Here is a 20,392-nt window from a genome sequence, read left to right as displayed (position 1 = left end):
GCTTTACTGATAACCCCGTATCTGACACTCCATCATCCAGGGTCAGGCTTGGAATCCCACTCTGCCACCACATCCGACGTTTCCTGCATCGTTCTGGCTCCAAAGCAGGGAACTCTATCACGGAACTAAAGGAGCAGATCCCCTGAGTTAGTAGGAAAACCAATCTACTTTAACTAGTTTTCTCATATACATCCTTGTCACAATGTTTCAGTCATTTTATGACTAGCCTCTCAGTGGTTGCAAGGAAAACATAATTATTCAGTGATGTCTTTGAATCTTGTCAGGATTTCTATTTTAAAATTTATACTGATTGTATATATATTTTTTAATTTATACTGGTGTTCATATTGTCTGCTGATTGAATGGATTGAAATGTGTTCTTTGGCTTTTTTTTTTTTTTTACCCATTGGCAGAATGCCAGCTTAGGGACATACTCAAGAAAAATGTTTCCTTAGGCACAGAAGAGGAAAAGTGACTTCTTATATATTACTCAGGCCTAAATCATCAAGGTCTTTTCCCATATGCACAGAGTTGGAAAAAAGCCTTAGAGGTGAATTTTCAAAGGAGTTACGCATGTAAAATTAGCATATACTGTATAGCCTCAGGTACTGCAGTGATTTCCAGTGGCATTGAAAGTAAGGCACAGCTGCCTCAGGAGCCAGGGCCAGTGCTGTGTTTTGAGTTGGCTACCGTTGGTCACGTAAAACGCAATAATCATAACTAGTAATTGATCCAGATACCCAAACCCCAGCTATCTCATGAATTAGGCTCTCGAGTCATGGATGACATTTTCCATTTTACACGAAAGATTTTGAAAAGTTTCCAGGTTTGTGTGTTCATGTTTGCCCTTAAAACATTCTAATGCCATTTTTTCCGCCTAAATTAGAACACAGTGAGAGACTGATAAAATGAACTTTGTTTCCTTGGAAAACGTGTGATGAAGATGAGCCTCTGACCTTTTCATTACCAGAGATATATTGCAGCTCTGTGACCTTTAGTTTTAATCGAGAGATTGTCAGCAAATCAGCTACTGTATCTGGAGATCTGCAGATATTTTGATGAGTTCTTATCAACATTTATGTTTTTTTATATATATATATCATTGGAGAGGTTAAAAACCCATCAGAATAGACACTGTAAAATTCTTAAAATTTCATCTGTCTGAACAGACTATACATCATTCTTCTCAAGGTAAAAGTGATTTTTATGTTATGGTGACTCAATATTAATCTTCAGGAGCTGTGGATACAAAAAAAATGATTAGATAGACAGGAAAAAGAGATGTCAGAACTGGGATTAATTTGAACACTTAAGTTTGAATCTCTTCACCGCTATTAACCCAGTTGATGTACGAACTTAGGGAAATTACTTTAAACTTTCAGTTTTGTGGTTCTTGGTTTTCCAAGGAAAGGGGAAATGCGATGGGCCTGAAACTGACTAAATATTGTATTGCAGACTTTCCAATCTTAAATCATCAGCTGTCACTGTTAGAGAATAGCTTAAGAACATAAGAAATTGCCATGCTGGGTCAGACCAAGGGTCCATCAAGTCCAGCATCCTGTTTCCAAAAGAGGCCAAACCGGGTCACAAGAACCTGGCAATTACACAAACACCAAGAAGATCCCATGCTACTGATGCAATTAATAACAGTGGCTATTCCCTAAGTTAACTTGATTAATAGCCGTTAATGGATTTCTCCTCCAAGAACTTATCCAAACCTTTTATGAGCCCAGCTACACTAACTGCACTAACCACATCCTCTGGCAACAAATTCCAGAGCTTAATTGTGCGTTGAATGAAAAATAATTTTCTCCGATTAGTCTTAAATGTGCTACTTGCTAACTTCATGGAATGCCCCCTAGTCCTTCTATTATCCGAAAGTGTAAATAACCGATTCACATCTACTCGTTCAAGACCTCTCATGATCTTAAAGGCCTCTATCATATCCCCCCTCAGCCATCTCTTCTCCAAGCTGAACAGCCCTAACCTCTTCAGCCTTTCCTCATAGGGGAGCTGTTCCATCCCCTTTATCATTTTGGTTACCCTTCTCTGTACCTTCTCCATCACAACTATATCTTTTTTGAGATGGAGAAGGTACAGAGAAGGGCAACCAAAACGACTAGCTTGAGAATATATAAAGTACTAGAGATGTGAATCGTGTCCTCGATCGTCTTAACGATCGATTTCGGCTGGGAGGGGGGAGGGAATCGTATTGTTGCCGTTTGGGTGTGTAAACTATCGTGAAAATCGTGAGCCGGCACACTAAAACCCCCTAAAACCCACCCCCGACCCTTTAAATTAAATCCCCCACCCTCCCGAACCCCCCCCAAATGCTTTAAATTACCTGGGGATCCAGCGGTGGTCCAGAACGGCGGCAGTCCGGAACGGCCCCCTCAATTGAATCCTGTTGTCTTCAGCCGGCGCCATTTTCCAAAATGGCCGCCGCAAAATGGCGGCGGCCATAGACGAAAACGATTCGACGCAGGAGGTCGTTCCGGACACCCGCTGGACTTTTGGCAAGTCTTGTGGGGGTCAGGAGGCCCCCCCCCAAGCTGGCCAAAAGTTCCAGGGAGTCCAGCGGGGTTCCGGGAGCGATTTCTTGCCGCGAATCGTTTTCCGTACGGAAAATGGCGCCGGCAGGAGATCGACTGCAGGAGGTCGATCAGCGAACCCCCGGAACGACCTCCTGCGTTGAATCGTTTTCGTCTATGGCCGCCGCCATTTTGCGGCGGCCATTTTGGAAAATGGCGCCGGCTGAAGACAACAGGATTCAATTGAGGGGGCCGTTCCGGACCGCCGCCGTTCTGGACCACCACTGGATCCACAGGTAATTTAAAGCATTTGGGGGGGGGTTCGGGAGGGTGGGGGATTTAATTTAAAGGGTCGGGGGTGGGTTTTAGGGGGTTTTAGTGTGCCGGTTTTCCTGCCCTCCCCTTTCCCCCGATTTACGATTTTTTAACGATAAATCGGGGGAATTGGTATTGTATCGTGGCCCTAACGATTTTTGACGATTTAAAATATATCGGACAATATTTTAAATCGTCAAAAAACGATTCACATCCCTATAAAGTACTATCATTCTCCCTTAATTTTATGAAGGCATTCTCATGTCATTTCAACTTGGACAATTTTGGAGGCCTTGAGATATGGTAGAAAACATGAGGCTAGGGTTGCCAACTGGCACTGTTTTTTTGTTTTTTGTTTTCCAGGACAAGCTGATCCAGTCCTGAGTTTTCTTCACTACATGAATGGAGATGTAGTTTTGTTTTCCTTAGAGAAAACAATGGAGTCAGTTGGCATACGTACCCAGGAGCCCTTCATATGCAAAAGATCATTTGGAGGATTTTTCTCACTGCAGTGGGTGGCAATATCCCTGCAACCATTTGTCTCATAAGCAAAAGAACTCCTTTGTGCAGAATGACTTCTGTGGGTAAAGTAGTGCTTTTTCTTTACATGCAGAAGTGGCACTTGAGAAAATAGCATAAGCAATAAATGTAAAAAATTCTATGCATTCATATGGTTGTACTTTTATGTGCACAGGGGAAAGGCATTTCAGGGGGTACAGTTTGGATGGGCTAGTTTTGCCAGAAGAATTTTTTAAGTGAAAGCATGTATGTACTTTCACTTTGAAAATTAGTGGAAAGTCTGCCGGTAAAAACTTCCCACAGACTTTACACTGGCTAAAAATTATCCAAGAGCTCATTATTCAGAGTTTTTCCAGCTAATGTTTGGAGTTAGACAGATCCTGAGAATTAGGAGGTCCATATTCAGCTGCTGCGCCGCTCTGTTAGTTAGCCGGTTGTTCTTAACCGGCCAGCTAGTGCTGTATATTCAGCATTGCCAGCCGCGCCACTGAATATACCCAGCTATCTTAAAGTTAGTTGGTTAGGTATAACTGACTAACTTCAGGTCAGCCCTTTGGCCCGACCAGAGTTGGCTGAATAAAAAAGCTGCTTAACTCTGGATATCGAGTTAGCTGGTTAATTTATGTGGCCAGCTCAACTCCTCCTCGATCCACCCATTCCCCGCCGGCTATAAACTTAACCAGATAAGGGGGTCATTTATCAAAGTGCTATATGGCGTTTTCGCATGCGTTAAGGCATTTTCGCATGCATTAAGGACCTTTAACGCCTGCGAAAATGCCTTTAGCGCATGCGAAAGCACCATAACGCATTGTGTGATACAAATGAGAAAAATAGGAGGAGTTTTGTAGCCAAGTGGGCTGAGCTCAGTGTTTTGCAAAGCCAAAATGCCATTTTTAGTTCCTGGAGAGCCAGCCTAGCTGTCAGGGCCCTTCTACAACCATGGGGGGGAGAGAGAGAGGGAGGAAACTCACCCAAAGATGAGATTTGTGCAGTGTTCTCTCATCCTAGCTTGATGTTACCCAGGTAGAGAGTCCATCAAGCTAGGTTGAGAGAACATTGCACAAATCTCATCTTGGAGTGAGTTTCCTCACTCCGAAGGTCATCAAATCTTCACAAGAGACCACTGTTCTGTTCGTTCATCTCACTTTGAATATCAAAGTGGCCCCTAATCCCTACACTAATACCTAAACCTCACCTCGAGTTACTAGGTGGGCCTCCTATAGAGATATAAATACCTATCTAGGATGAGGGCATTATGGCTAGTCTCTCTCTCTCTCTCTCAGCCTCAGCATTAAACTACTACACATGGTCCCCCCAGTGGCTGTATATAGGAAATACAACAATTCTGGCACATAATTGCACTTTACATAGAGGTAGAGCTTAAAAACATACACACACATACTTTTGCCCTACCTTTGTTGGGCAAGTTACGCCTGCTTGAAGCAGGCAAGTTACGCCTGCTTGAAGCAGGCCCTGCGCGTGTAAATCCTGCAGGATTTACGCGCGCAGGGCTTTTAAAATCTAGCCCATAGGTATTAGCAATAAACTGCCTATTACCATAACACACACCCCTTTTCCTATTGCATGCAATATTTAGTGCATTTTGATAAATCCAGACCTAAGCCACGTATCCAGCCAAGTGGTGTCCGCTGACCATAACTGGATATTCAGCGGCGCCACTTAGCCGGCTAAGTGCCATTTTTGAACATCGAGTTGTAGATTTTTACCCCCACTCCACAGCAAAATTTTGTTCAGATAAATTTACTTACACAAAAAAAAGGTGGCGCAGGATGAGGGTGGATGTTCCCAGCATATGGTTTTACTTTGTCCAGGCCGCGCTGATATTGAGTGCTGTCCAGAGAAAGTTACTCCAGTAACTCTGTTCAAGTAAATAGCAGGACTAAAGTTACTTGGGGAAGTTTACAGTTAACGATATAGAAACAGAAATGACGGCAGAAAAGGACCAAATGTCCATCCAGTCTGCCTAGCAAGCTTAAGGTAGTAACTGCCACTTGGTGCAGGTTACTTCAGGTTTCTCTTAAGGGTAGTAAAAACCACGCCACGCAGTTATCCCAAGCCTTATGATACCCATACAAATTGCAGCTAGCAACATTTTTTTTACTGGGTGAGGCGCTTTCTTGAAAATTCAGACAATGGTGCTTGATGTGCTTTGCTTATGGATTTGTCTATAGAAGCAGTCCTGTGCTTTTATCTCTTATGTCTGGGTATCCGAATCCGAGACTGTAAAAGTTGGGGGTCCTCTTAGTTGTCTGAATCCAATTCCCCTTTTCCTCCTGCAGTTGACGTGAGGAGCAATGCTGTAGTTGCATTAAAAGCAACAAGGCTTATTGGTTAAGGTTAGTAATCTCCATGCCTTCTGCTAAGGGCAGAAAGTGCCACATCAGAAAATTAGCCAAATGCACACTTTCTTCATTTCCTTTAGGAATTGGCTATAGAAGCAGTCCTGTGATTTTTCCCACCCCGGAGTGCCCATTCCCTGCCCATGCCCCTCCCTTTTCCACCCCCTTATTCTTGATGCATGCATAGGTATATACGCTCGTACTTCGTAGCCTCTTAAAATTAGTGTTGCTCGCGCACGGCCCACATATGCGCATATGTGGGCCGTTTTTTGCCCATGCAACGCTTTTAAAATTGACCTGAGAGAGTGCTGCTCTAAAGATTCTGGATTTCAGCTTTCTACCTAAGAGCCTAAACTTGGCTTTCAGAACCTCCACCCCACGCCTTACTATGTCATTGGTGCCCACATGTGCCATGACAGCCAGCTTTTCCCCAGCACTTCCTAAAATCCTACGTAGGTGATGCTTGAGGTCCACTGCCTTTTCACCAGGCAGGCCAGTTACCAAGTGATCCTCATGCCTACCAGCCACCCAGCTACCTACATTAGCGAGCGTTAAGACCCTATCGCAAAATGATAAATTACCCTGTTAGGTTGCTAAGAGAGAAGGTATGCATAAATTAAAGTCATTTACATTTATGTGGTGTATTTAATGTTAATTTAGCAATGACCTACAAGGGGATAATAATTAATCTATTGATAAGGGCTGGGTCACTCCCTTGTTTTAGATATGTAAATCCCTGATTGAATTTTGGTGTGAAAATGTCTCTTGTCCTCTTATGGGATAAGAGTATAAATCAAAGAATGTGCTTAAGAGAATGTGGGAGTCTGAGTGGGTTGGTGAGAGGGAGAGTAAGACTCACTTAAATTACCTAGCTTTTCATTCTTTAAATCAGGCACACACTAACATTTTCCTACCTTTCCTTTTTTTTAGTCAGGAACACACATTAAAAATTATCTACCTTTCCTTTCTTATAACCATGTACAGAGACACAAAAATTACAAGGTCCAGAAGGGTAGCTGAAATTAAAAAGAGCGATTCAAAAGGAAATAGGATAGCAGGATATCCCTGCTTCCTTTAACAATTGAATATTGAGAGTACTACTGATTTATGTTATTGCATCAAATACCATCACAGCTAATTATTGGGTGTGGGAGTCAAGGAAAACACGCAATTGGGAAACTTCAAAGAAGACATATTTTTGGTTTTGATGGATAATTTCACATTTACATGGAAATGTTAAGTTCATTTTCCCCCCTATAGCTTCTGTCTCTGTTCTCAAGTTAATAAACTTCCTTCTCCTCTCTTGGGTTACTCTAGAAAAATCTGGATAAATCCAGATTTTTTCACCATGGAACAGCAATAATCTATTTCTCATATACAATCGAAATACTGTCTCTCTGTCTGAGGCAAAAGTAAAAGAAATATGTAAGGTAGCCCTGTTTGTTATCACTGTTTCAGTACTAGCTTCAATAACATCAGTCAAATGTAACTGTTCTTCACTAGTTTTCTTCTCAGCTAATACTTTAGTTTTAGATGTAACATAATAAATCTTAGACAGAACTGGAAGGGTTTTTTGTGGCATATTACTTCTTTTGATAATCAGATCAAATGATGTGTAGCTTAAGATTAATTTAGGTAGAAAAGTTACAATGTATCTGAATTGTGTAACAAGTGATTGTATTTGTTTGTGAAAATGCATAAATAAAAAATTAAAATAAATAAATAAATAAATTACAAGGTCCATATTCAGAGGCATTTAGTAATTCAGAGTTAGCCAGGTAATTTATTTGGCTAACTCTAGTCGTGCCAAAGAGTTGCCCTAAAGTTAGCTGGATAAAGTTATCCAGGTAACTTTGTTATCCAGAGAGTGACTGAATATGGACCTCTACCAACCGTTCCTTTCTTTTAATCAGGCACACACAGTAAAATTTACCTAGCTTTCCTTTCTTTTAGTCAGATACACACCCTTAAAATGATCTTCCTTTCCTTTCTTATAATCATGCACACAGACTAAAAATGAATTTACCCCACAATTTCACCTCTCCTCCAGACTTTAAGTTGCAACATTACCCAGCAAAGCAATACTCACCGATCCTCTTCAGCCAGCAGCAAATTCTTCTGCCCTCAATACACCCTCAGAAGTACTGTTTATTTCTACATGCATAACCCCTATGAAAATGTACTCCTTAGTTTTGCTTGAATTGTTGGAGCAAATCCCCTCCTTCCCTTGCTATGTAAAAGAACAATGTGTGCATAGGGCCCTTAATCTTGTAGATATACATATATGTGCTTTACTCACAGCAGCATGCACCTAACGTGGTTTTTAATGTTTCTTAGAGAAAGATTGATCTCCCATGATGACAGAGCATGCTTGATTTAGCAAACTTTTATATACTGATAAATATGGTCTCACTATAACCAGCCTCTATGAAAATCATATTTGGTGACATCAATCTTTAAATGTTCATGTCTGCTATTAGGTTTTGTTTTTTTGTTCACTCTTGAGATCCAAGCTGGGCAGAGTATTTTGCAATAGCTATCGACGACAGGAATTCTCTTAAAAATGAGCTGTATGAGTGGCAGGTCACCTTTGGACTAAGATGTGAGCACCCTTTATGGAAAGGGATCCCTGGGGCTCAGTGCTGGCATTCACCTGTCACTAGGGATGTGAATCGTTTTTTGACGATTTAAAATATCGTCCGATATATTTTAAATCGTCAAAAAATCGTTAGGGCCACGATACAATACCAATTCCCCCGATTTATCGTTAAAAAATCGTAAATCGGGGGAAGGGGGAGGGCAGGAAAACCGGCACACTAAAACCCCCTAAAACCCACCCCCGACCCTTTAAATTAAATCCCCCACCCTCCCGAACCCCCCCCCCAATGCTTTAAATTACCTGGGGATCCGGCGGTGGTCCAGAACGGCGGCGGTCCGGAACGGCCCCCTCAATAGAATCGTGTTGTCTTCAGCCGGCGCCATTTTTCAAAATGGCCGCCGCAATATGGCGGCGGCCATAGACAAAAACGATTCGACGCAGGAGGTCGTTCCGGACCCCCGCTGGACTTTTGGCAAGTCTTGTGGGGGTCAGGAGGCCCCCCCAAGCTGGCCAAAATTTTCCTGGGAGTCCAGCGGGGTTCCGGGAGCGATTTCTTGCCGCGAATCGTTTTCGTACGGAAAATGGCGCCGGCAGGAGATCGACTGCAGGAGGTCGTTCAGCGGGGGTTCCGGACCGCCGCTGAACGACCTCCTGCAGTCGATCTCCTGCCGGCGCCATTTTCCGTACGAAAACGATTCGCGGCAAGAAATCGCTCCCGGAACCCCGCTGGACTCCCAGGAAAATTTTGGCCAGCTTGGGGGGGCCTCCTGACCCCCACAAGACTTGCCAAAAGTCCAGCGGGGGTCCGGAACAACCTCCTGCGTCGAATCGTTTTTGTCTATGGCCGCCGCCATTTTGCGGCGGCCATTTTGAAAAATGGCGCCGGCTGAAGACAACACGATTCTATTGAGGGGGCCGTTCCGGACCGCCGCCGTTCTAGACCACTGCCGGATCCCCAGGTAATTTAAAGCATTTGGGGGGGGTTCGGGAGGGTGGGGGATTTAATTTAAAGGGTCGGGGTGGGTTTTAGGGGGGTTTAGTGTGCCGGCTCACGATTTTAACGATTTTTCACGATAGTTTACACACCCAAACGGCAACAATACGATTCCCTCCCCCTCCCAGCCGAAATCGATCGTTAAGACGATCGAGGACACGATTCACATCTCTACCTGTCACAAAGAAACTAAGACCCAGAGGGGGAAATGAACAAGGTTAAGTTTAATGTTTGCTGCACCTGCACAGTGACCATTCCAAAACACAAACAAAGCAGGCAAGGTCAAGAATCACAGAGCCCAAGAAGAATCATGAGGTCCAAAAATCGAGGTCTAGTGCGGGGCTTCAGGAATTCAGATAGGCAGCACAGCAACCACCACCACTAGGGTGGCCCCCTACTGAGCCAATCAGAAGTCAAAAAAAGCACTAAAGCTACATGAAGAGCTGATTGACCTCTGACCCTTTCCCTGCCTGACAGATGTAGCTGTCAGGTGGATACAGGAGAGAGAGCGGAGATGGAGCTTGATGCTATGAGAAGATACACTAGCCCAGTAAATCGGGCTGCCTTCCCTCACTTCACAGTAGTATTGCTGGGTATCGGCATGTTCTTCACTCCCTGGTTCTTTATCTATGAAGTCATCTCCACTAAATACACACAGGATATCTATAAGAAACTGCTCATCTCCCTGGTGGCCTCACTCTTCATGGGCTTTGGAGTCTTCTTCCTGCTGCTTTGGGTTGGGATCTATGTATCAGTATGGAATGGTGGGATGGATGCAAATTTTTATATGGACAGAATCTCAGAAGTCTCTTATCTTTTTTTTCAAAACTATAAACCATGGAGACCATTCCAAGCTGGGGGCGTAGCCACAGGAAGCTGCACAAGTTTTGGATTAGATCTCATTTTGTTTGGCTGGCCAGGATTTTGATGGCTTTTATAGCACAGGGCTCTATGGCACACTTCCAGTTCATTGTAATACTCTTGTAATGGATTGTGCATGGACTCCAGTTCTGTGGTTCAGAAAAGAAGGGTGGGGGATGGGACGGCGGAAGGCCCTACCCATCCCAGAGTTCTGAGATGCTCTAGTTCAGTGTTCAGAGAGAGCCTTTCTTCAGAGTCAGGGTCTTCCACATTTTAATGTACAACTCTGTAAACTTTCACAGCTCTGTTAATAAAGGAGAAAAACCACCTCTGCTCTATTTAAAAAAAAAAAAGACAAAAAAAGAAACATCTTCAGAAAGGCCAGCAGCTCCACCTGGAAGCATAGTGCCTCGCAAATTATGGGACACAGTTTCAGGGCCAGCCTGTGGCCTGACAAAGACTTTCTTAGAATTCCAGGATCTGCACTTTGAATCTTTTAACAAAAGATGTCTTTTCATAATCGGATTCCTTGAAAAAAAAGATTTCTGAATCATGTAATGCTGATCACACAGTTGACTTGAAAAAGGGTTTTGATCTTGTGACTACTATTTCCTTTATGGTTAAGGCATATCTGATTATTTATTTTAACCGATAGTGCAGAGTACTGATGTGAAAGCTACTTACAGTACCCTTCACATTAATGGGCTTCATCACAGTTTTTTTTGTCTCCACAGCCAGTCTGGTAAATGTTTCCCAGGGCAAGCCTATTTTTAGTTTTCAAGCTTATCTGCTTTCTGCAAACAATCACAAGGACATAAAATGCAGGAAAAATGTAGGCTTTGCTCTCCCTGTGGGAGAGGCACATATATGTGCAGGTTTTCTCTGACTTTTCTAGACTAACCTTTAGGGTAACACAGATTCTGCGACGGGTGCCGTAGCGGCGCCTTCAATTCCTTTTCTTTATTCCTTCTCCTTTCACCTCGGGTATCTATTCCCAGATTCTCAGGGTCTGGAGTCATGTGCGCTATTATCTACTGCACTCCTCAGATAAGACTGTCAGAGACTGTGAACTCTGCATGTGCTCACAACGGTTTCTGCATGACATTTCCAGCCTCGGTCGTTCTTTCCTGTATCATGCATGCTCTGTTATGGCAAAAAGAAAATATTCTGTTCCCTCCCAAATTTCAGTTTTGTCGTTATCCTTTTTATTTATGACTCACTTTTCCAACTAAAGGCTTCTCAAAGCCAGCTAACAAAATTCAAAACACATACCACATCTCAGCAATAATAATCTGATTTCAGTTTATCCGAAAAAGAAAATGATCATTTTTGTTTAAGATGACATAATTAACTATGATGTTGGAAAAATGGTGGAAGTTTACAGTGATCAGCACCAGAAACCCCCAGAAGTTGATTTTCCCTCGGCAGGTTATCTTTAACTGGATATTCAGCTGCACTTCTCCAGCTAAAAAGCACAGCTGACTATCCAGGTAAATCTGACCACATAAAATACGTTTTCCGTTTTCTTTTAAATCTTAGCTGCTTTTCCCCAATTTTAGCAAGTGCATGAAGCATGTTGGGAGCTGCCACATGAAGGATCCCAGTTTGATCCCTGAGTTGGGTCTTCTGCTGCCCAGGTCAACCGGGGCTGGGGATGCTGCAAAGGCAACGTTCACAGCCCTTGGGGGGAGGAGGGGGAGGCAGTCATGGTTGCCTCTTAAGAGTAGATAGATTGACTGAAGAAGGAGCTCTGGTATGGCCCCCCCCACCTCCGAAGCCCAGGACCATCACTATAATGACCAGACTAGGTATCTTGGAGGTGGGGGTATAGAAAAGAGGAAAATCCCTGGGTAGTTGTGAATGAAGACTCATGGCACCAAATCCCAGAGCAAGTTTTGACTGACTCCATCCTGTTTATATCCTTTGAAGGTGTAATCTCCAGAATTGTACTCACTATTCCAAATGAGGTCTCACCAGGGACTTATACAGAGGCAATATCCACTACCTACTCCCCCTCCTGAAGGTTTGGTAGTCCCCCCATCAATCCCAGCAACCTTCCCGGACGAGAGCTAGAAAACAAAAATCAAGAAACCCACTACCTTTGGACAAGACATCTCTCAATAGGGAATGTCTGACCACTAGCAAGCTTCTCTTTTATTACCTCATAGTTACCTCATGTAACTATGAGGTAATAAAATTACCTCATATTACCTCATAATTAATAATAATCATATTACCTCATAATTACCTCATAATTATCATAATTATATATTATAAATAATAATCATATTACCTCATAATTACCTCATGTAAAGCCTGTTGCTGTCAAATGTTTTACTGTTTTTTAAACTGTTACATGTAAAGCCTGTTGCTAATTTATTGTTTCACTGTAAACCGAGGTGATGTATGTCTATACGTACCGCGGTATAAAAGAATCTATAAATAAATAAATAAAATAAATAGTTGTGAGTCTGTATCCTATTACTAAGGGACACCATTACACATAGTAATATAGAATGCTATTAATATCTTGTTTTTCTTCAAGGAATGGATTCTTCTTTTTAGCTGTTGCTCTGCAAGTGTGATTCCATTATTCAGGAATATACAGTAGAATTTAGATAGGATTGGCAGGATAGTGTATATTGATCAGGACACAGGTTTGCTAAACAAGAAACCACACCTCATTTCCAATATTCACCACTCAGCAGCGAAGCCTCCTACTCATGGAAGAATCCTACTTTACCGCATGTAGAATAGCTTATGAGTGGAAAACGGTGAACATGTTCTCCAAAATAAGCCCAGGTTAGAAAAAACATGGTAAATGATCTAGGAACTAAGAAAATGATGACTAGGACTGCTTTCTCCCTCCCTCTCTCACTCTTTGTTTATTTTTTGTCGTCGTTCTTGTCTGGAAACTCCTGTCTTCTGCATACCCATCAATTTGCTCAGACTTCTGCAGTGCCCGCATTTTTAGCCTGGTTAAAATGAGGCGTTCTCACGGGGGGTTAAAACAGTGCACGTAGATTGGATTTTCACGTAAGCGCATCCTGTTTTGCATCCCCTCCTAGGTTGCCTGCACAAATAACAGTTTCCATGTGTGCAGGCTCTCTTTGTGTATGTGACTTTGTGGCTTTTGATTTTGAAAGAGAAGCAAAGTGTGTGGGATCTCCCTGCAGTGCATGGCTGCAGTGACCATGTACATTGAAAACAAACAATGCGGGCTTTTCAGAATTGCCCTCTAACGGTTCTAGGCATGAAAATAAAAAGAAGAAAGGAGGAGCTTCTAATTAGTTTAAAAGGCATCATGTTCATTCAGCTAAAATGCTGCCTGATGTTTAACAAATAAAAACTCCTGTAGCAAGACTTCCCCTTTAGGGGTTGATGTCCAATGAGCGTCACACCTGTGTATTTATGTGCATAAATTGTGCTTTAATAGCAACTAGGGGGTTGTGCTGGTAAAAGTACTCGCAAGAGGCATTCTGGGGGAGAGGGCCAAGTCAGGCGGGGAAAGGATTTACACATATGCTTTCGATTTTCAAAAGCATGCACATAGATGTACATGTGGAAAGTTATACCTGCTCTAAGCAGGCTATAACTTTATGCACATATGTCCGCCCATCTACTATGAGAACCTACAGATTTTCAAAGTGGAGTTAGGTTCATAAGACTGCTTTACAATTTGGGTTAAGTACTGTGTGTAAAATGTATCCATAGGCTTTAGCCCTACATGTGTGGTTATAAAATTACCGTCCCTGTGTTCAGTAAGGGATATGCAATTATTCATGTCAAATTAGTGGGAAATAGCCCTGAGAAACCCAGCACAACCTGAAAACATTTAAAAAAGACCTAAAACATTTTTATTCCGCAAATTCTATTCTAACCCTCAGACGCCTGATCATCCCAGCTCTCAACCAAACTCGCTACATAATCCTCTTTCTTCCTGCTCTCCCGATGTACCCCCTTACCCTCCCTTTCTACCCCTTCCTGCTCTCTGAATTGATACGTTAAATTTTATGAAAATGTTCTCCTCACTCTTCTGTTATACATCTACTAAGAAAAATGTATATTGTTCACAAAGTTTTACTGTGCCCAACTACTATGATAATTGCATATTTTGTATGATATTACATATTTTGTAAACCGTTATGATGGCTCTACTGAATAACGGTATTTACAACCCTACAAATAAATAAATAGTTCCGCCTCCTACGCAGCCTTCCCGCCAGCAGAGGTCATCAGCGAGCCTTGCTCACAACTGCTCTAGCCACCTCCTTGTTGATCACATGTCATGGCAGTTCCAGCCTGTCCATTCCCTCCTTGTCCCTTCGTTGAGTCACCTCAGCCCTTTAACCTGGCCATCCTTGACTTGTTACCTGTCCTGTCCAGTACAGTCCTTCTCCTGCCCTGCCCAATTCAGTTCAGCTCCCTGTATGTTATCTCAAGCCTTGCCCTTGTCTCCTGGCCCACCCTGCCCTTGATTCCAGACTATGTCTGCAGCCCTGCCTGAATGCACTCATGCCTGCCCTCAGTACCAGCCTAGTCTCCTGTCCAGTACCCAGCCTGTGTTTTGTTCCAGCTCCCAGCCTGTAACATGTTCCAGCTCAAGCCATGCTTCTACACTTGGCTTGTCCAGTTTCAGATAAGTCCTGCCAACCAACAGAACCCAAGAGCTCAACTTGCGAAGGAGGTGGCTGGTATAGGCAGGAAACCTAGTCTGGCCCTGCCCCTGACTCTGGCCCTACTCCTGCTGGCTGATATCCCAGCCCAGCCTGCCTGACTCATGACAAATAATTCTTCAAACTATCCTGTGCTCAAATGTAGATTCTAAGGGTTGAATTTTAAAAGCGTTGCTCGCGCAAAAATGTCCACATAAGTGCATATGTGGCCCGCGTGCAATGCAGATTTTTACAAGCTGCGAAGTCTGCGCGTATATACTGGTGCGCACGTCAAATATAAGAGGATGCAAAAGGGGGGGGGGATGGGTGTTCTGGGGTGGGGCCAACAGTTATGTGCATATCTCCATATTTTAAAACCGGAGACCGCGGTGCATGTCAGCTTGTTATCAGCATAACTGTACTGCTGCTCCAGATGAGAATCAAGACTGTAAGTGATAGGAAGGGGTCAACTGGAGGGTGTGCAGGATGAAAAACCAGAGGGGTTTCGAAGACCTCGATATTAACTGGGCAAACTGGTGGACTAATTGGAAAAACTGGGTTTTCCATCATGTCAGCCTCTTTTAAAATCTGCCTACATACATGCGTAAAAGAAAACAAAGTCTTATGGAAGACCAAGCCCACTAGCTGTGCTCTACTAACGTCTTAAAATTAGGAGTATACTTATGCGCGATTGGTGTATTTTAAAACGTACACATGCAAGTGAGCGCACAATTTAAAATTCCAGCATATCTTTGTTCGCGCGCCGATACACACATGTATGGGCACATGCGTGTTCATTTTAAAATTAGCCTGTAAGCTTTTTAGAGACGGCATGGTAATCATGCAACATTTCACATTGAGATCTGTGTATTCTAATTGTTCTTTACAAGCAATAAATATTAATATAAAATTGAGAAACTTGGATATTGGTTTGGTTACAGTTATATCTGATGTATTCTGTTTATAAATGAAATGTTATGTTGTGTATATGACATTTTTAAATATGATGTACATTGTCTTGAGCAACAGTTTTTTGATGGTAATATGATAGACAAATTCTCAAATAAATAAATAAATTGCAATTATCATTCTTTGTTCAACAAGACCTCCAAGAGTTCCATTAATTGGAAAGTGTAAAACACAAATTATAGAGGTTGTGGCTTCAGTGGTTGCATGGTTTAGGGGGATTACTAACTTGTTTATTCCAAAATAAAATTTTAGTGAAGTCATACTTTAAAGTTATTTAAGAGTTTTATTCTGTAAAAGCTAAATCGAGAAATAAAGTTACTCTGTACAGCAGAAAAAACTTAATTTAGATTTGGTGTTAAATAATTTCTATTGAGAGGAACTAAAGGGTGTTAGCATTTACACCCATGAACAATGCATGCTATTTTCTTGGGCATTAGCAATATAGATGGTAATACTAATATGCATTCAGATGACATCATTAAAAAATATATACAAATAGCTTCAAAAGCTATTAATGTTGGTATAGGGGTTAGGCTTTGTTGCCCCTTGGATGTTTTGGGATGGGTTGGATGACCATTTAATATTCCTAGCTAGAAAATACTAAGTGGACTTCTGTGGGCAAAATAGCCTTTTAGAAAATTGCCCAACCAATATTCATGTAAAATAGCACACATACTGACTTCAGTGCCGGGAAAATAGTGGAAACTATTCTCAAGATCAAAATCGTAGAGCATATAGAACTACATGGTTTAATGGAACACAGTCAACATGGATTTACCCAAGGGATGTCTTGCCTAACAAATCTGCTTCATTTTTTTGAAGGGTTAATAAACATGTGGATAAAGGTGAACCGGTAGATGTAGTGTATTTGGATTTTCAGAAGACATTTGACAAAGTCCCTCATGAGAGGCTTCAAAGAAAACTAAAAAGTCATGGGATAGGAGGCGATGTCCTTTCGTGGATTACAAACTGGTTAAAAGACAGAAAACAGAGTAGGATTAAATGGTCAATTTTCTCAGTGCAAAAGGGGTAAACAGTGGAGTGCCTCAGGGATCTGTACTTGGACCGGTGCTTTTCAGTATATATATAAATGATCTGGAAAGGAATTCGATGAGTGAGGTTATCAAATTTGCGGATGATACAAAATTATTCATAGTAGTTAAATCACAAGCGGATTGTGATACATTACAGGACCATGCAAGACTGGAAGATTGGGCATCCAAATTTCAGATGAAATTTAATGTGGACAAGTGCAAGGTGTTGCATATAGAGAAAAATATCCCTTGCTGTAGTTACACGATGTTAGGTTCCATATTAGGAGCTACCACCCAGGAAAAAGATCTAGGCACCATAGTGGATAATACTTTAAAATCGTCGGCTCAGTGTGTTGCAGCAGTCAAAAAAGCAAACAGAATGTTAGGAATTATTAGGAAAGGAATGGTTAATAAAATGGAAAATGTCATAATGCCTCTATATCGCTCCATGGTGAGACCGCACCTGGAATACTGTGTACAATTCTGGTTGCCGCATCTCAAAAAAGATATAGTTGCAATGGAGAAGGTACAGAGAAGGGCAACCAAAATGATAAAGGGGATGGAACAGGTCCCCTATTAGGAAAGGCTGAAGAGGTTAGGGCTGTTCAGCTTGGAGAAGAGACGGCTGAGGGGGAATATGATAGAGGTCTTTAAGATCATGAGAGGTCTTGAACGAGTAGATGTGAATCGGTTATTTACACTTTCGAATAATAGAAGGACCAGGGGGCTTTCCATGAAGTTAGCAAGTAGCATATTTAAGACTAATCGGAGAAAATTCTTTTTCACTCAACGTACAATAGAGCTCTTGAATTTGTTGCCAGAGGATGTGGTTAGTGCAGTTAGTATAGCTGCGTTCAAAAAAGGTTTGGATAAGTTCTTGGAGGAGAAGCCCATTAACGGCTATTAATCAAATATACTTAGGGAATAGCTACTGCTATTAATTGCATCAGTAGCATGGGATCTCTTGGTGTTTGGGTACTTGCCAGGTTCTTGTGGCCTGGATTGGCCTCTGTTGGAAACAGGATGCTGGCTTGATGGACCCTTGGTCTGACCCAGCATGGCAAGTTCTTATGTGCATTGTTTTAACTGCATCAGGAGAGATGTTCTAGTGAGGGGCTGGGGAGAGCAGAATCTGAGCACGATTTGCATTTATACACATCCTGTTTTGATTGTGAAACATATGCACATACATTTCCTCCAAACCTTACCCTGCACAAAGTAGCAGGTGTAACTTTGAGCGGGTCATTTTCGTGGATTAATTTTCAAAGCAAACTTGTGTGTGTAAGCTAGTTTTGAACTAACTTACACACAGAAGTTGTATTTTAGCTTGCAAAATAAGCAGGCTCTTATTCACTTAGATTACCCCCTAGATGTAACCCACCCTAGTTTATCCCCAGATTTATGCAGGCTGTTGCACAATTGCCTTCTAGATGTAACCCAATCCCATGTTTTCACACCATTACTGCAGTGCACAGATACTGCTGCTATGTATAGGATTTGGGGTGTGCCCAATTTAGGAATTGCTATTCTGAACAATTAATTTGATAGTGAAAACTATGATTTCAAATGTCAGTAGCACTGAGGAAAGTGCCAGTTGTACAATCTAATTTGATGAAAGCCTTTTCAGCACTTTGGGCAATTACATGGCTCATTAAGTTTTCTTTTTTGTAGAGTGTTTTCATTCATAATTTGTTTACATTCCTTGATATTTTATTTTTTGTTATCCGGTGCCCTGTTTATTCAGATTTCCAGTGCCACTGCATTGAATTTGAGCTGCGGGGGTCTAGAATTAGTTTTCAGGTTGCACTTCCTTGTGGTAATTGTGTGAAACACTTGCTTCTCCCCCCACCTCCCCCTTTTGGATGAACTTGCAATTGTAAAAAAATTGCTTCAGAAGGTGCAAATGGCTGCATTTCTTTCTGCGATTTTTACCACAGCCGCCCAGACTTAGTCCTTAACTACCAAACCATTTTTTTTTTTAATTTTCAAAGGAAAGGAAGCGAGGGTCACGGGAAGAAGGTGAAAAGGGGAAGACTCGGGAGCAATCTGAGGAAATATTTTGTTTCACATAAAGGGCGATGGATCCATAAAACGGTCTTACATTAGAGGTGACAGAGACAATAACAACAACAGCAACAAAAATGTATCAGATTTCAGGAAAGTGATTTCAAGGACAAGCCCAGGGGATCTCTTTTGGAGGGGGGGGGGGAGAGGATCGATTGAGCTCTGCAATAAGTGGGGCAGGAGATGGTGAGACTGGACGGGCCTTACTGTCTTTATCTACCAACGTGTTCTGTGTTTCTGTGTAAGCTGGTACCAGTCTAGAAACCTTTCTAAAGGGTATTTATTTGATTTTTTTGAGGTATAAAAGACCTCTGAGCCATGTTATCTTCCTCTGTTTTCCTTTTTTTTTTTATATATATATATATATATATATATATATATCCTCCCCCACCAAGATGCATGTCAGGTTGACTTTAGTGCCCTCAGCAGCCTGGAATGCTAGAGGAAGGCATCCTTAAACTTTCCTCTAGCACTGCCAGTTCTGCCAGCAGGGGTCACCATGGTACTTGGAGCTATCTTCCCATCTTCCTGTCTTGCCCTTACCCCGCCCCAGGATCTAGTGCATAACATCTATGGTGCAAACTATCCTGTACGTTCTGTTGGAAAGGAGATTTGAACTTGAGTCTCCTGCACCTCAGTGCACAGCGCTGTAGCCCTCTGGCCAGCCCTCCGAAATTATTTTTATTCACCAAATTGACAAAAAAAACTTGGCTGTAAAGTTTTCCGAGGCTCGAATTTTGGATGAATGGACCCAATTATCTGTTATGAGGAAATCTGTGTAGAAAGCAGAGTGCAGTCCCATCTGTTTGCCACCAGCTGTCAATATTTAAACGCCTTCTACTTTTGGGAAGTATTTACAACATTGATTAAGCTGGGGGGTCACAGAGATTCTGCAGCATGAGCTTAAATTTCCCCTCTCCCACTGACTCGTTGTGGTCTTGGGCAAGCCACTTTGTCTCCCTATCCCTTTGTTTAACCAACTGCAACTGGGTGATCATATATTCCCATTGTAACTGCTTCCTTCATCCCAGAGATATTTGCTCTGTCCATCCCGAAGGCTGCTGCTTCTAAAATATTGAAATGAAAAGCATACTGGGATTCTCTTTGGATGAAGCCGCTGTATAAATTTAAGTTATTATAGATTATAAAAATAACCGGGTGTATAACTGTGTACAAGGATCAGATGGCTTGAGGTCCAGAGAGACAAATAACTAATCCAGTCCTGTGTTTTGAGAGCAGGAGGGCTGAGATGTCTCTGAAGACCTGCAACCATCTGGTAGCTTTAGCTTCTGAGCAGCATTTCACGAAGCCAGAATTTTTTTTTTTCATCTCAGGTGCTTTCTTGCTGCCAAAAATCGACCTAAGCATTATGGTATGACAGAGGGGAGCATGTCATATGAATTATTCACATCCTCTCTTGTGCCAGATGAGCCAAAACTAAAGCAAGTCGAGTTTACAGGAGGTGGAAATGAATCGTTCTCAGTCATGGCC

General features: G+C 42.2%; 1 protein-coding gene and 1 pseudogene across 3 annotated transcripts in view; both read left to right on the top strand.

Moving 5' to 3' along the window:
- Positions 1-20,392, top strand: part of TMEM163 (transmembrane protein 163) — a 444,927-nt gene that overhangs the window by 238,670 nt on the left and 185,865 nt on the right. The gene's annotated exons all lie outside the window — the stretch shown is intronic.
- LOC115093334 lies at positions 9,833-11,795 on the top strand (annotated as a pseudogene).

This window comes from Rhinatrema bivittatum, chromosome 6 (genome assembly GCF_901001135.1).
Source record: "Rhinatrema bivittatum chromosome 6, aRhiBiv1.1, whole genome shotgun sequence".
In the NCBI taxonomy this organism is placed as follows: Eukaryota; Metazoa; Chordata; class Amphibia; order Gymnophiona; family Rhinatrematidae; genus Rhinatrema; species Rhinatrema bivittatum.
The sequence above is the reverse complement of the archived record's forward strand: the minus strand, read 5'-3'. Positions and strand labels throughout refer to the sequence as shown.